The following is a 16,926-nucleotide window of genomic DNA, read 5'->3' as shown; positions in this document are numbered from 1 at the left end:
AGCTTTAAAGGTTTTGAATTGACTGAAAGTTTGGCAAAGATTTGCATTTAGACTACTACATTTCCTCTCCTGGAGACGTTAGAAGGAAAACACTGATTAATAGAGGATGATTGTAATGGATTAATTATGATACTGATGACATGGGCTGTGAACACTAACCCTGCACTCAGTGTAGACTAAGCCTTTTATGTACACAATTCATTAGGTCTCCACACCCCTGCAACGTGGCATACATACAACCATGAAACCAGTGACTATAAAACAGTCACAAGCCTTCCTCTCCAGCATGAGGTAGCAAAACCAGTAAGGGTTTTCAATGACAAAAGCCAAAATCATATATTTTTGGGAAAGAAAGCAAATGAAACACTGAAGAACAATAAACCAAAAGAGCAGATGGAATGGAAAATTTTATTGAAGAAAGCAATGATTGATTCAATTAAAACAGCTAATGTCCCTGGTATAATTGAACCATCAATCCAAATTTTTGGAAAAGTGGGTTGTGAAATTACTGTTTCATTTAATATTGGAATTCTTATTTGGACCAATTTGATATGCACCACTGGTGTGAGGTTAGATATTTAGGTAAATAACAATATTCCTATTTTTTAAGTTAACAGGAAACATAACACAGGACTCCAGATTTAGGGAGAGAATGCAAAAAACTACTATCATACTCCATCCAGTAAGGACAAGTGTCCCTGCGTCACCAAAGCAATGAGAATTTGCACAAAGAAAACACAGTTCCAATTGTGACAAATACGAGACCGTGAGCCATGAGTTACGAGAACAAGCAACTGTTTAAATGCCATGGGCAAATTTTTTTTATCATCTTGAAAACATCACTGATGTTCTAGGTAAGAAAAATAATTGTTTTACTAGCAAATCCAACTGACACGGGAGTTTTTCCAAGTGAGAAGGTGATTCCAAAAAGTGCAGTAAAATGAGTAAAGATGATCTGCGCAGTGACGGAGATGGTCTTAGACTAACCAGCACCACGATTCCCGGTTTTACACTTGCTCTCTGCTCATCACCTCTGACACAAGAACTCATCAAATGATTGTTTTTTCTTTAGGGAAAAAAGATAAATAAAATCTAAATACAAGATGTGGTATGTAAAGCGGTAATGAAGTTTTCTAACCTTATAATGCAGCCAGTGTAATGTAGCACTTATTCGGGCACTAGAATTTTTTAATTTATTTCTTTTATACCCTATTTCTATCCTAAAGGAGACACTTAAAGTTTTCTACTTTATTCAACGTATCTTGTGAGGGTTGTGATATACACTGGTATGGCAGTTTTAAGAGATTCAAAATCGCCTCTTTGGTTGTGCTCAGGAAAGACAGGCTCCCTCACAGCTGCGACGGAGAAGGAATCCCCGGAGTCAGCCTCCGGGCAGCTTCCGAACCGCATCTGCTTGCACTTGGCACAGGACACCATAAGCAAGTGTAACTCTGACAAGGAGATTTCCCCAGGGACTTGGGAGGTGCTCTAACATTCTGAAGCCACTTGTTTCCCAGTTAGGTAAGGGTTGGAAAAATAGTTTATTAGAAGTGACTCCCTTTGTATGTGCCTTTTGTCCTGAGTGGTCACTAATTAGCATAGAATATAAAATACCCCATAATATAAGAATTAAGCAAAACATCTTTCCATCTACCTGTCTATTTGTTTATCATATTTATAGTTAGGTTACATTTTCTATGACGTTCACTTCCGGGCACCAGAAAAGAAAGGTTACAAAATACTTATTGTCAATAGGGGGGACTGGGTCTAAGGATTAAAAACCACTCCTGCTAACAATAAAAACCATATAATAATTTTAATCTCAGTTGCATCAGACCTTCCAGAATTACTCCTTCAATTTCACTGTTAAAACAGTAATGGAATCTCTGTTCTTCCAAGACTTGGGCCTGATCGCCACCCATCCAGACATCTGTCTGTGGGTCCCTACTTGTCCTCGAGGCCCCCGAACACACCTTATGGGGTGAACTTTCTTCAGTGTCCCTACTGTAGGGGAAACCAGGAAGTCCCAGGCACTATCCAGGAGTCACACCTACCTGCAAAAATCAAAGTCATGTGACTGAAACGGGACAACCCAGGTGGAGTTATAGGACTGAAAGCTCACCAAAAAACAGGTTTGGGGGCCTAACACAAGCCCTCCAGCTCCTAAAATGAAGGACAGGGAGTCCCAATTAGCCACGAGACTGGGGGGCTTCATTACTCCATGAATAAATGATTTGTTCCAGTGCCACCTTTAGACAGGGAACCAAAGAACCCAAACTTGGAAGCACCCCGTCCCCTCCCCTCTGAACAAATATTCTCTAAAGACACGTAGTGAGAGATGGGAGCCCCGATGAGCTCTGGAATAAGATGCAACCTGAAAGACTGCTGGTAACAAATGGTGTGGAGCTCGGGCAGCCCCCAGGGCCACCAGCCCTTCTGGTACCCACACTTCCATCCACAACAGTTTCTTCAGGACCCTTATGCACACATAACCATCAAACAAAAATGATTGCTTAGACATATTTTAAGAGAAATAACATGAGAATGCCAAATTCAAGACAAGTCAGAATCAAGACCCCAGAGTATTTACTGAATGAGATCTCACGTGTGCTCCACAGTGAGCTTTAAACCCTTAGGACACAGTCATGGAACAGTAGGCATTTTCTTTCTTTCCTCCAAGTTGGCTTTACTGCAAAACTCAAACACAGGAAGACTCTGGATCCCACCTCTACTACTTACACAAAGGGCTCATCTCACCATTTGGAGTGGGATCAGCCATGGTGCGGCCGGCTTCAATGTGCGCACTGCCGTGCCCAGCTCCCCGAGGAGCAGAGCTCCCCCCACGGGCACTGCAGTGCCTGCAAGAATCAGGTGTCTGATGAGTGAGCCTGGGGCGGGCAAGACAGGAAGCAAGCACCGCTTCCTCACACTCTGCAGGTGATCTCTGTGTCATCTTGAATAAATACAGTCAGCATTAAAGATGTTTGGCAAGAGGGTAAAAGTTAAGGCCTCCCCAAATCTCCTCGCATTCCTTTAGTGGGAGTCCTGTTAGAACACATGGTGACAAGAGACTCTGGCTTTACATGCGCACGTTGCCCTCAGGGCTGCAGGTGAGGCCACGGTGCTGCCTCCGCCCCACCTCCTGCCCTCGTCCCCCAGACCTCACAGGGGCCGCTGACTCATTTCTCTGACTTTCTCTCCTTGGTATTGCTGCTCTTCCAGCTTTTAAGAGCTCATAAGAACCTCACCAGAAAATCTTTAACAATGAAAGCAAATCAAATGAAATCAACCACAGAAACACACTGCCTTCATCATTACTTTACATTTTAGGAAGAAATTCTTGAAGACGACTCCCTGACCTGAAGGGATGAATGGAGGAGAAAAGAAAAGAAGACAAGCATTTTTGGCCCACAAAAAATGAAAGGTAACCAGATGGTGGCTAGTTTTCATTGCACCTCTCTGCCCGCCCCAATTTCACATGCCCCTCCCAACTCAACTCATCAGAAATCGACTGAAGGAGACGGCTTTGCAAATTTATTGGAAGCCAAAGAAATCGCTCCAGAAACAGTCTCCCAAACCCAGCGAGAACACTGTAAACTGACCAGTGCCAGGATCTGAATACTAAAACACACAGATTCAAACTCCGACACCCTCCCTGGTGGGTGTACTTACCGTGAAGGTGTTGCCGTGAAATTTGTCAGCATCCAACATATAAAAATGAATGGGACACCAGTTTTCAACATCACAGTCCCTCTGAAACAACTGGTAGTCAATTAGCGTTTGTCGGCAGCAAAAGTCGATTTTCTCCCCTGCACGTGGAGATCAACACACAGAAGAGACTGATGATCCCCGCTGCGAGTGTAGCTAAGTGTGTCTAAGCAAACTGGCTCCATCAGCCTCCTGATGAGCAGGGGAGTGTGTGAGCCGCGGGGCTCTGCAGACTAATGGCCAGGCATTGAGGGCGCTTCCTTACTTTGGGGAGAAAAACACGGAAGCAGCACTCGCTGTTAATAAATTCTAATTAAAATTTCAGGTGCAGTTACTGCAGCATAACCCAGGCCAATAGATGAGGCTCCCTCCGTGCTGTCCAGTCATGTGAGCCAGGCTCATTATTGTACCTGTGTGTTTGGTTTAGCAAGTGAATCTTGTCTGTTTTCTGGAAATTACATTAGGGTGGAAAACCTTCCAAACATGTTCATTTATTTGCTGTGGAATTTGTTTAATACTCTTAAGAACATTTACAATGACAACCTTCTTAAATAAGCATCTTTGCCAGAGAGACATTTCCAGGCACATTTGCCAAACCCTAGGACAACCCAGAAGCAAAATCAAATCCGTTTCAGCTGCACAGCACCACAGAATGCGTCCAGTTTGCGAGTCAACAATTTTTTTCTCCACACCCTTTTACACTTCTGCCCAAATTAATCAGCCTCTGCTTCTCTTGTATAGTGAGTATCGTATGACTCATCTTCTCTGCCTGTAAAATGGAAATGGGAGATAGTTCTACCCAATAAAATGTCATAGAACTAACCACCAAAATTATATATATTAAAAAAAAAAAAGCCAGTGCTTTATGCTGTCCAGGGATATGAATCATTTATTTAATGTGTCAATTGTTACAAGAATAAACTTTTCTAAATGTAAAACCTCCTCAGAAATCTTCAAGTACTTTTCAAGAAAAATATCACAGAAAATTTCTGAAAAGTATTTAAAGGAAAACCATTTTTAACTGAATCATATTCTAGGCACACTGAATAAATTCTCTTTAGAGAACTCCTACTTTTTTTTTAAATAAATGACCTATAAAAATACACCCAGCATTAATCAGTAAATCTTCATTCCTTATTTTTAAAATTCTTAAGGCATGCTATTTTTCTTAAATCAAATGAGGAGGTATTCTCAAGCCAATGGACAACGGAATTACCTAAGAGGACATTATAAACCAGCAAGAGCAACTAGCACTTTGCCAAGCATTCTGCCTGAGAGTCACTCGTACCATCTCATTTTGACCTGACCACTTGGAGGTGAGCTCCATCAGCCCATTTAACACATGAAGAAACTGAGGCTGTAGGTGGTCATGTTTCCAGTACTTGATGGAACCAGGATCCAAACCCGGATCTTTGTCTATAGAGCCTGCGCCTTTACCAGATCACACTTAACATTTCTCACTCTTCAAATGCACTCAGTCCCGAGGTAACACACCTTCCTTGCGTTTCTGAGGATTTTAGGAAGTACTGAATTACAAGGACTAAGAAGTCATTTGTGTGGGCTAATTTTTTATTTTCTGATTTTCCTGAATCAGCTCAGGCTGAATTCATACTACTTACGAGGAGAAGTCCTGAGGCAGAGGAGAGAGGGGAAGATAAGACAGACATAAACAATTTCAAGAGATCCAATTCATCAAGGAAGCAAAGTATTAAATAAACCACTTCAGCTACACGCTTGTCAATAAACCTTGGTGTCTCTGTCTCAGCCTGAAGGAGGGTAAGCCCTCCAACCCATCTGCCTTCCAGCCACTTACCCTGGATGATCTTGGTTCCCTCACCTGTGACACGTGTGTTCTCCAGGGAATCTTTGTAGAGATTAAATGATAAAAATATATGCAAAGGGGATACTTATTTGTTAGACAGTAGGCACTAAACAAATAATAAAATTAATTTATTTCATGAAAATGGGAGGTAGGTCTCCCAATTAAACATTCCTGATAGAATCCCAACAAGGACTTTAATTTATCTGCCAGAAATTGTAAAATAACTTCTTTTTTAAAGGCTGTATCCATTCTCCCTACTTTTTACCAATCCTGGCTTTTATCCTGAAAATCTATTCCCAGAACTTGGCATCCATCTCCCATATTTAAATCCTTAAAGTTTGAAATTATGATGAAGCTTGGGCACATAAAGATTCACACCATAATTCACAGAATAAACAAAGACCACAGGAACAGGGCCACTTCCAGACCCCATGTGCTCAGGACAGTCTCCAAACTTCATAAAATCAGATGCATGCTGTTTGAACAGAAAGAAAATTGAATGTGATCAAGGAGGCTGACATAGAGCACTGGCCGGCTCACGAGACGACTCCTTCACCCCTCATCTGACTTAAGTCATCTAACAGTTATCAGTTGACCTCTAACTAAAAGTAAAACAGGGGTAGGGTTGGAAAGTAACATTTTTTCCTACAATATATACATATTGTCAACTAAAAATTGGCACTTGTCATCTGCCTCTGATTTGATGAAGTCATGAGCCGCTGCAGCTGCTGACCTTGAACACCCTCTGAAAGTAGTTCAGGGTGGAGATCAGGAATGGGGCGCTCTGTGCTCTGGGAAAATGGGCAGAAAATCTTTCAGATAGTTAGACATTTTCAGGAAATTTTATGAGCCCAAATTCTTGCATCTCCTCCTATCTAGAAAAGCACTAAAATCATTAACAGAGACACCTGTTCCTCGACTAGCAGCAGCCTCTGACTTAACGTATACTTGACTGCACGTCAGCATTCAATGAAATCTCATATAATGCTGAACTCCCCCTCAAATTCAGAGCAGTTCCTCCGAGCTCTCTGAGATGCTGACACCTGGGCTCTGGTCCTCATTTTGCCCCAGATAAAACTTAACCCACAACTCTCACGTTGTGTGTTTTAACGACAGTACCACAAAAATTAAGCTTACATACTTGGACTCATAGTAAACTTTCAGTATCAAACATTTCTTGACTTAAATTACTTTTTAAAAGTAAATAATTATTCCATTTTTTAAATATAGCATCTTTAAATATAAAGTAACAGATATTTGTGAATCTTAGGAAAATATATTCTGGAAAAATTTTTAGCTAATTAATAAAAAAGCTATTGTGTGGAGTTATAGAAATTCAGAAGTGGAAAAGAATAGTATTGTAACTCAACTTCTTGTTTTAATTGCAGAGATCCCGAGGCCTCAATAGACACATAAATTTGCCTGATTTTATACACTGTCCTTTAACAGAAAGCCTAGAACTAAGATCTTGGTCTTTGAGAAACCAAGACTTGCTCTGCTTGTGCAGGGCTGAATCTGATGAAATTGGGTGGTGAGAAATAACCAGAATGTGGGGGGCTGGGCGAGGCAGTGGAGGAAAGGAGGGTCTCACCTGGTCGTGGGTGAGAAATAGGCTCCCACAGTGCTGGTGTGATGGGCATCCCCCAAGTGCCTGAAAACTGCTATTTAGCACACCTGCCACCGAAACGCACACAAGCTGTTTAACTAGAAGGCTGACCAGGAGGCTTTCTCAGTGACACAAGGTGCTATTTTCACGTTAACTCTACAACTACAGGAAGAGAAAGAATAGAAAGCTGATATTAATTATTAATAATTTACACCAATACCCAAGGCATTTCCAGGAGAAATATAAAGACTTGTTGGAAGTTTCATTATGTGAACTTACTGCCAATTCAATTGTCTTAAAAGGTGTTCTATAAATTATATTGTCCTTTGCTGTTAAAAATCACATTTGAAAGAAATAATGTTTCTTAACAGTGTTTCTGGAATTTTCTTCTATTTCCTAACACCAAATCTCAGAGCTTTAAAGAAATGGAGGGTTGGAATTTTGTCCACTCTTCTCTAGGCAATTTTTTGTTCCTTCAAAGAACAAGGGGGGAATCACACAGAAAAGCATTTGAGCATCAGGCTGCTTACATTTCCTCTGGAAGTCTTGGAAAATAACGTGGAAATGAACAGCAGGACAGCAACCTGGCTGGAGGGTCACTGGCTAGAAGGTGAGAACAAATGTGTTCTCCAACGTGCTCTGGTAGCCACTAGTTTAAATGAACCGAGCAATTGTTCAAGCATACACGCACCTCTACGTGAAAATCTCAACCGTTACCAACCGCTCAGTGCAGCCCAAAGCAATGGGCGGACTGAAGAGGCCCCCGGCGGCTCATCGTGGTGTCTTACACCATGTGCAGGATGATCGGTTCCTCCCCGCGCACTCCCTCCCCTCCCCTCGAGGGAGAAGGCTGGTCCTGAGTTGAGCTTACCTCATAGCAAGCTGTCTCTCAGCCCTCTGTCTAAAGCAAGATAAAAGCAGGAAAGCTACCTGGGACTTTACAGAACCATCCCAAAAGGGAACTGAAGCACCTTTCTTCCCTCCTCTCTGCTGCCTGGAATGTGGACCTGATGGTTGACCCTCAGGCAGCCACTTTGGGCCATCAGGTTGATGGGCTGAAGATAACAGGCATCTTGTTCTCTGACCCAGGGGCCATCATGCAAACCAGCCCTGGGCTACCGATTGCTTGACTTCTTTATGTAAGAGGGAAATACAATTTTAGCATGTTTAAGCCACTGCTGTTATCTGGGGAACTAGGTGTTGTGCATTGCCATGGTAAGACCTAATAATAAAGTTCAATATTCACCAAAAACTCTTTACCAAATAGTTAATAAATGATAAAGAGATCTTGATTTTTGTTTTAATGCTATGAAATGTAAATCAAGTTACAGCATATGCCAGTAAAACAAGACACTGTGGAGATAAACAAAACAGAGTTTGTAGAACAGAGACCCAAAGCATCCTCCTCTCCAAGGCACAGAAGGACAGCAGTGACTCTACGTGCCAAGGATGTAGTCACATGGGCTCCCTGTTTTCCTTGTCTTGGGTTATGTTTTGTTTCCAGCCTTGGGAAAAATGGATAAGACTGCTGGTCAAATCATTTCAGGAGCAGCTTCCATCGTGTAGAACCCCAGTCTCTTCCTTTCCTCTGCCTCCTGGAATGTTCTGACACAATATCAGTCCAGCCTTCTAAATTGAGCAAATGGGGCTCAATCAATCTGCTTTTAGACAGAGTTAAAAATAGACATTAAAAAGCATAACTAGGAAATCTTATCTTCCAGAGGTCATTGCACAGATGAAATAGGAGAATATCTGTGAATCACTCTGTAAACACTAAGTACAATACAAACAATATTAGTACTGATTCTATGTTAGATTCATCAATAAAGGAATACAGAACCCTTTCTTACCAGAAGGAAAAGGTACTTTGTAATTTTCTGTCACTTTAATTCTTCAAAAGTTTCTATAAAATTGATGTCTTTAAAAAAATCAATGCACATTAGGGACTAATTTTAAATCCTTCACATCCCCCGGTTTAACACATATCAAGAATGTTACCATTTCTAGATATTTTATTTAGGAAAGCCTTTGGTATACATGTGGCACAGAGCACAGCAAATTGTCAGTATCACTCAGGATAGGAATACCATGTTGGATACCCGAACTTGAGGACATGAAGGAGATGCCTGACATGTCCCACTGACCTTTCAAGCTATTCTTTTGCAAACACTTGTTTCTTCTTGGTCCAGAACAGACACGCATTTGTTGATGTGAGACCCTTTAAGTGAAAAGGTCAACCCATCATTGCCACTTTAGAGACTGAAATCTTACCCTCCTCATCCATGTGGACATAGCATCCTTACTGATTCCGAACATGAAAAATGACAATTGATGACATCTCAGGATGCTCCAATGCAGAGGTCCTCTGCTGCAGTGAGGAGGAAAGAGTCGTGTGCTTCAAGATGTACTTACTGTATTTAGCTCACTTGGCAAGACACGGCAACTTGTCTAAGCTAAATCTTAAAAGTGGCGAATAGAGACAACATCCATGGCAAAGGGCATTCGGAGGCTAATTCCTTGGCCTCACTTCAACGCTTCTCAAGAGCCGTGGGCAATACCTTGAGAAAGGCAGCAACGTGGTACCCAAGTCTTCAAAAAGCTGCACCTCCACTAGTTGACAGTAAAGCAAGTGTCATCTGGCTCAACAGATCTCCCTGTGTCTCTACAGTGTATGGCTACATTTTCTTAATTTTCTCGGTTGGGGGACACTCCATTTTTGAAAATCCCCCTCCCTGCAGTAGAAGTTCTTAGTTTCCCAATCAAAATGTAGGCTTGAAGGGGGGATAACAGAGCTGATAAAACATATATCACTATTTATTCCTTGATATATTATTGGCACATGGACTAAAAATCTTTGGGTCAGTTGGACATCAAGATCATATCTAATTTACACAATTGTCAACTGTCATTTTACTACCAGCTCCTGAAACAATCACGTGGTCACTAGGTTTTTTTTTCCTTCCCTTGACACTGGATTTGATGATTTCAAACAAGACACAATAGATTTTTGAAAAGAAATCTGGTTCACCTTTTGTTTTTAAACTAAATTTGTGTACCTGACCCTGACTTCACTCTAACATTCACAAAAAGCTATCCAAGGACACCCACTTTTGACATCATCTCTAGATGTCTCGAATACACTGCTGAGCTGATTCTTCCAGATCATTAAAATATATATGCACATTATGCTGTGGTCCTCTTCAATTTGTGGTGTTTTCAGTAATCATTACCTCTTTGGATACTTTATTACACATTTAACATTTCTTTATCCAATTCAGTTACATTAGTATATAAGATTTCAAAAGAACTGGTTTCTCAAAATGATGATATTTAACATCTATGGCCTTTTCTTAATCAAGTAATTCTATAAGGCTGTCAAGGACAGCAGTGGAAGTTGTGTGTGGTGATTGCTGCTTCAGAGTCTCCGGTCCTGCCCCATGATCTTGCAGGTGTTTACGCATCCTTGTGAATGTCAACACATCAGTCTATTAGGAGCTGAAATTAAACTACCTGGATGTTAATTTTTCTTTTAAAAACAATAAACTCAATTTCCCCTACTAATTCTTTATTGTTTCTCATACTGAGGCTCACCACTTTTCCTAATATATATGTTTGGTGGGGAGGGGGCAGAGCCCTGAAATCCTGCAGACAGCACCCACTCTATAAGATTAACCAGAGGTGGCCGTGGATGTTGTGTGACTTCAGCCACTGAGCACGAGCACCTGCTGTCCCTCCAACTGTTCTGCCTCCATTGCTGACAGTCCTGAAGGTCACTGCCTCTTGTAAAATTCTACAACATTACAGTTCATATATTTTTAAAAGGTATCAAATTGTGAAAGTCGTCTATTGATTGTGTAAAATGGGGGGTACTTGCCTTTGCTCATTTCAGGCTAAACTAAGTCCAGAAGGACACACACACACACACACACACACACACTTAGTTCTGAGTGCCCCCAAAGAAAAGTTTGAAAGTCTTCGGGACAGTGGTGGCACTCAAACCTTTGGAATTTTGAGCTCTGTGAAAGTATCACTTATTCAGAAATTAAGCATTATAGATCTAGACCAACAGAATCAGGGTCCTCCACAAGTTACTTACCAGAGATTTTTTAAAGAAACTATCTTCCCCAAAATCCAATGATAAATCAAATATCCATGGAAAGAATATAGATCAATAATATCAAGCAACAATTTCTACACTAATGCTGATTAGCCATCAGCCCAAACCAAAGGACATAGAAATAAGACACCTGGAGATAAAGAGATGGAAGAGAGGTGTTAAAAAGCAAGAATATAAAAGAAGTAATGGCCCTATGGAAACCTGCTTATTTTTTTGAAATACTTGGTTAAAGGAACTCACTCTTGAGGATTGGTAATGCACCAAGAGGAAATCTAGCAGGGAAAAGAAGCAGAAGCAGGTCTCAGTTTTCTCCGAGGCTGATTCTAAATGAAAAAAAAATTTCCTTGGCTTCCACAATACACAACCTGCATTGATGTCTAAGCAGAAGAGTGAGGATGAGAGAAAACCGAATATGTGTGGAAGCCACCCTTCACCAACACTGCTGGAAAAACAGAATTGTGGTGTTGGGGCACTGCCCGACCGATATATATAACAGCAGGAATAAGCTCTAACTAGGTATCTGAGCGAAAAATGCTTTTAGCTTTAAATCTACTCAAGTAAACATGCAGAGAAATCATGGTAAGTGCTTGAGATTTAGCCTTGCTGTTTAGGTGAGACAAAGGAATTCTTCTACACTTGTTCCATTTTGGAAACATATGTGAGTGGAAGCCAACTTTCACCTAGGTTTTTGAGAACCCAGTTTCTGGTCTCGGGGAATTACGGTACTTACTTATATAAGGTGAGGCACAAGCTCCAGTTGGCTTTTCCTTTCCAAAGAGCTTTTACTTGAAACCAGCTTTCAGAATCATGCTGAGAAATCAGAGTTAGTGTTTCTATATGTCACTCCACCTTTTATGCTGTATGAAAGAACTCCACACCACATGCTCAATTTTTAGTTAATGTATGAGTTTGGAAGCTGTCCTTCAACTAGCTAATTGGGAACCCACAGTTTCTGGGGTAGGGAAACTACGCTACATACATATCTATGGGGATGCATTAGTACCAAAACGGTTTTTCACTGCAAACCGTGTTTACTTGCAACCGGCTCTGAAAAACACACTGAGAAATCAGAGTAAGTGTTTCTGTATGTCACTTAACCGTCAATGCTGGATGAAAGAACGCCTCTCCACATGATAACTTCTGACATTTGAATGTGTGTTGGAGGTGTCCTTCACCTTACTTGTTGGAAACCCAGAGTTTCTGGTCTAGGGGAACTAAGCTACTTACATATGTAACGGGAGGCAGTCGCTCCAACGCGGTTTTCCTAAGCAAACCACTTTTACTTTGAAACCAGCGTTAGTAAACACGCTGAGAAATCAGAGAATGTGTTTCTACATGTCACTCTGCCTTTTATGATGGATGAAAGAACGCCACTCCAAATGCTCTATTTTCAAATCTGTATATGTATGGAAGCCTTCTTTCACCTATTTGTTGGGAACCATAGTTTCAGGACTAGGGGAACTACGCTGCTTTCTTATATTTGGGGACGTCCTAGCACCAACTCTCATTTCCACTGCACACCGCTTTACTTGAAACCGGCTTTGAGAAACATGCTGAGAAATCAGAGATAGTGTTTCAGTATGTCACTTATCCTTCAATGCAGGATGAAAGAACGCCTCTCCACATGCTCACTTATGACAGCTGGATGAGTGTTGGGGACGTCCTTCACTTAAAATGTTGGAAAACAAGATTTTCTGGTCTAAGGGTACTACGCTGCTTACATATCTAAGAGGAGGCACTCGCTCCAATGCAGTTTTCCACACAAACAGCTTTTACTTTTAAATCGGCGTTAGTAAACATGCTGAGAAATCAGAGAATGTGTTTCTACATGTCACTCTGCCTTTTATGCTGGATGAAAGAACATCACTCCACATGCTCTATTTTCAGATCTGTATAAGTGTGGAGGCCGTCCTTCACCAAGCTTGTTGGGAACCCAGAATTTCTGGACTAGGGAAACTATGCTGCTTTCATATATATGGCAATGTACTAACACCAACTCGGTTTTCCTATGCAAACCGCTTTTACTTGAGACCGGATTTGCGAAACATTCTGAGAAATCAGAGTAAATGTTTCTGTATGTCACTTTACCTTCAATGCTGGATGAAAGAACGCATCTCCACATGCTCACGTCTGACAGCTGAATGTGTGTTGGAACTGTCCTTCACCTAACTTGCAGTAAAACCATTGTTTCTGGTCTAGGGGAACTACGCTACTAACATGTCTAAGGGGAGGCACTCGCTTCAACGTGGATTTCCACAGCTAACTACTTTTACTTTGAAATCGGCATTAGTAAACATGCTGAGAAATCAGAGAATGTGTTTCTACATGTCACTCTGCCTTTTATGCTGGGTGAAATAAGGCCTCTACACATGCTCTATTTTCAAATCTCTATATGTATGGAAGCCGTCCTTCACCTAGCTCGTTGGGAACCAACAGTTTCTGGACTAGGGAAACAACGCTGCTTTCATATATATGCGAACAAACTAGCACCAACTCTCATTTCCACTGCAAGACGTTTTTACTTGAAACGGATTTCAGAAACATGCTAAGAAATCAGAGTGAGTGTTTCAGTATGTCACTTAACCTTCAATGGTGGAAGAAGGAACGCCTCCCAACATGCTCACTTCTGACATCTAAATGTGAGTTGGAGTCATTCACATAACTTCTTCGAAAACAAGGGTTTCTGGTCTAGGGGAACTACTCTGCTTACATATCTAAGCAGAGGCTCTCGCTCCAAAGTGGTTTTCCACAGCAAACTACTCTTCCTTAGAAACTGGCATTAGGAAACATGCTGAGAATTCAGAGTAAGTATTTCTGTATGTCACTTAACCTTCAATGCTGGATGAAAGAACGCCTTTCCACAATATCACTTCTGACACTTGAATTTGTGTTGGAGACGTCCTTCTCCTAACCTGTTGGAAAACCAGAGCTTCTGGAAAACGGGAACTACCCAATTTACATATCAAAGTGGAGGAACTCGATTCAAAGCAGTTTACCAAAGCAAAGTGATTTTTCTTTCAAACCACAGTTTCACAGTAAACATAAAAGGCAGAGTGAAATGTACAAACACGTTCTCTGATTTCTCAGTATGTTTCTTAAACCCGGTTTCAAGTAAAAGCGGTTTGCAGTGAAAAACTGAGTTCGTGCTAGTACGTCCCCATATATATGAAAGCAGCGAAGTTTACCTTGGACTGAAAATCTGGGTTTCCAACAAGCTAGGTGAAAGGTGGCTTCCACACTCCTATATTCCTGAAAATTGAGCATGTGGAGAGGCGTTCCTTTATCCAGCATAAAAGGCAGAGGGACTTCTAGACACACATTCTCTGATTTCTGACCGTGTTTCTTATGCCGGTTTCAATGTAAAAGCGGTTTGATCTGGAAAACGAAGTTGGAGCGAAAGCCCCCCCTTACAAATGTAAGTAGCGTAGTTACCCTATACAAGAAACTCTGGGGTTCCAACAAGTTAGGTGAAGGACAGCTCCAAGAGAAATTCAGATGTCAAAAGTGAGCTTGTGGAGAGGCTTCTTTCATCCAGCCTTGAAGGTTAAGTTACATACAGAAACAAGTACTCTGATTTCTCAGCATGTTTCTCAAAGCCGGTTTCAAGTAAAAGCCGATTGCAGTGAAAAATCGAGTTCATGCTAGTACTTCCCCATATATTTGAAAGCAGCGTAGTTTACCTTGGAATGAAACACTGGGTTTCCAAAAACTTAGGTGAAGAACGGCTTTCAAACTCGTACAGATCTGATAATTGAGCATGTTGAGAGGCGTTCCTTCATGCAGCATAAAAGGCAGAGGTATTCTAGACACAAATTCTCTGATTTGTAAGCATGTTTCCTAACGCCTTTTTCAATGTAAAAGCGATTTAGTGTGGAAAACCACGTTGGAGCGAGTGTCTCCCCTTAGATATGTAAGTAGCGTAGTTCCCCTGTACCAGAAACTATGGATTTCCAACAAGTTAGCTGAAGGACGGCTCCAACACAAACTCAGATATCAGAATTGAGCTTGTGGAGAGACGTTCTTTCATCCAGCATTGAAGGTTAAGTGACATACAGAAATAATTACTCTGATTTCTCAGCATGTTTCTCAAAGCCGATTTCAAGTAAAGGCGATTTGCAGTTTAAAATTGAGTTAGTACTATTACATCCCGATATATATGGAAGCAGCTTAGTTTGCCTTGGACTGAAACTCTGGGTTTCCAACAAGCTAGGTGAATTACAGCTTCCAAACTCATAGAGTTATGAAAATTGAGCATGTTGAGAGGAGTTCCTTCATGCAGAATAAAATGCAGAGGTATTACAGACACACATTCTCTAAAATTTCAGCATGTTTCCTAACGCCGTTTTCAATGTAAAAGCGATTTAGTGTGGAAAACCACGTTGGAGTGAGCGCCTGCCCTTAGATACGTAAGTAGCTCAGTTCCCCTACAACAGAACCTCTGGTTTTCAAACAAGTTAAGTGAAGGTCGTCTCCAAAACAAATTCAGATGTCAGAAGTAAGCCTGTGGAGAGGAGTTTTTTCATCCAGCATTGAAGGTTAAGTGATATACAGAAACAGATTCTATGAGTTGTCAGCATGTTTCTCAAACCCGGTTTCAAATAAAAGAAGTTTGCAGTATAAAACCGAGTCCGTGCTAGAAAGTTCCTATATATATGAAAGAAAAGTAATTTCCATTGGACTGAAACTCTGGGTTATCAACAAGGTAGATGAAGGATGGCTTCAACACTCATTCAGTTCTGAATATTGAGAATGTGGAGAGATATTCATTTGTCTAGCATAAAGGGAATGGTGTGCAAGAGAAACACCTACACTGGATTCTCACTATGCTTCCTAGTGCTGGTTTGAAGTTCATGCAGTTTTCATTGTAAATACGAGTTGTAACTAGTATCTCCACATTTACACAAATGTAGTGAATTAAACCACTCATAAGAAACTGAGTGTTCCCAAACAGGAAATTTAATTGAAGACTTTCACACACACTTAACACTCAGAATTGTGCAAGTGGAGAGAAGTTCGTTCATCTATAAAAAGGAAAAGGGTTGAAATAGAATCACATACCCTGGACTCACAGTATGATTCAGAGTGATGCTTTGAAGTTCACGCAGTTTTCACTGTAAAACCGAGTTGGAGCTAGTACCTCCCCATATATATGCATGTAGTGTATTTACCCACTGAAAAGAAACGGTTTTTCCAACAATTAAGTTTTCTGATGCCATGCACAAATATTTATTTGTCAGAATTGAGAATGAGAAGAGAAGTTTTATCATCCAGTATAAATGGAATGGACTGTAGTAGAAAAAATTACACTGGTTTCTCAGTATCTTATCCTAGATCCGGGCAAATATCATGAACTATATCTGTAGAGCTGAGTTGGAGCTAGTAATCACCATATATATGTATGAAGGGCAGATTCCAACAGAAAAAATATGTGTTCTTAACAATCTAGAAGATTGAAGACTTCCCAAAAATTTAAAACTCAATATTCAACATACAGAGAGACATTTGTTCAACTAACAAAAGGGAGTGGGACCAGTAGAAAGACTTATAATGGATTTTTAGTCGGTTTCCTAGTGCTGGTTTGAAGTTCTTGCAGTTTTCAATGTAAAACCGGGTTGGAGCTAGTACATCCCCACATATATGTATGGAGTAGAGTTGCAAATGAAAAGAAACTTT

Source organism: Camelus bactrianus, chromosome 10 (genome assembly GCF_048773025.1).
Source record: "Camelus bactrianus isolate YW-2024 breed Bactrian camel chromosome 10, ASM4877302v1, whole genome shotgun sequence".
Lineage (NCBI taxonomy): Eukaryota > Metazoa > Chordata > Mammalia > Artiodactyla > Camelidae > Camelus > Camelus bactrianus.
Note: the sequence above shows the minus strand (reverse complement) of the source record.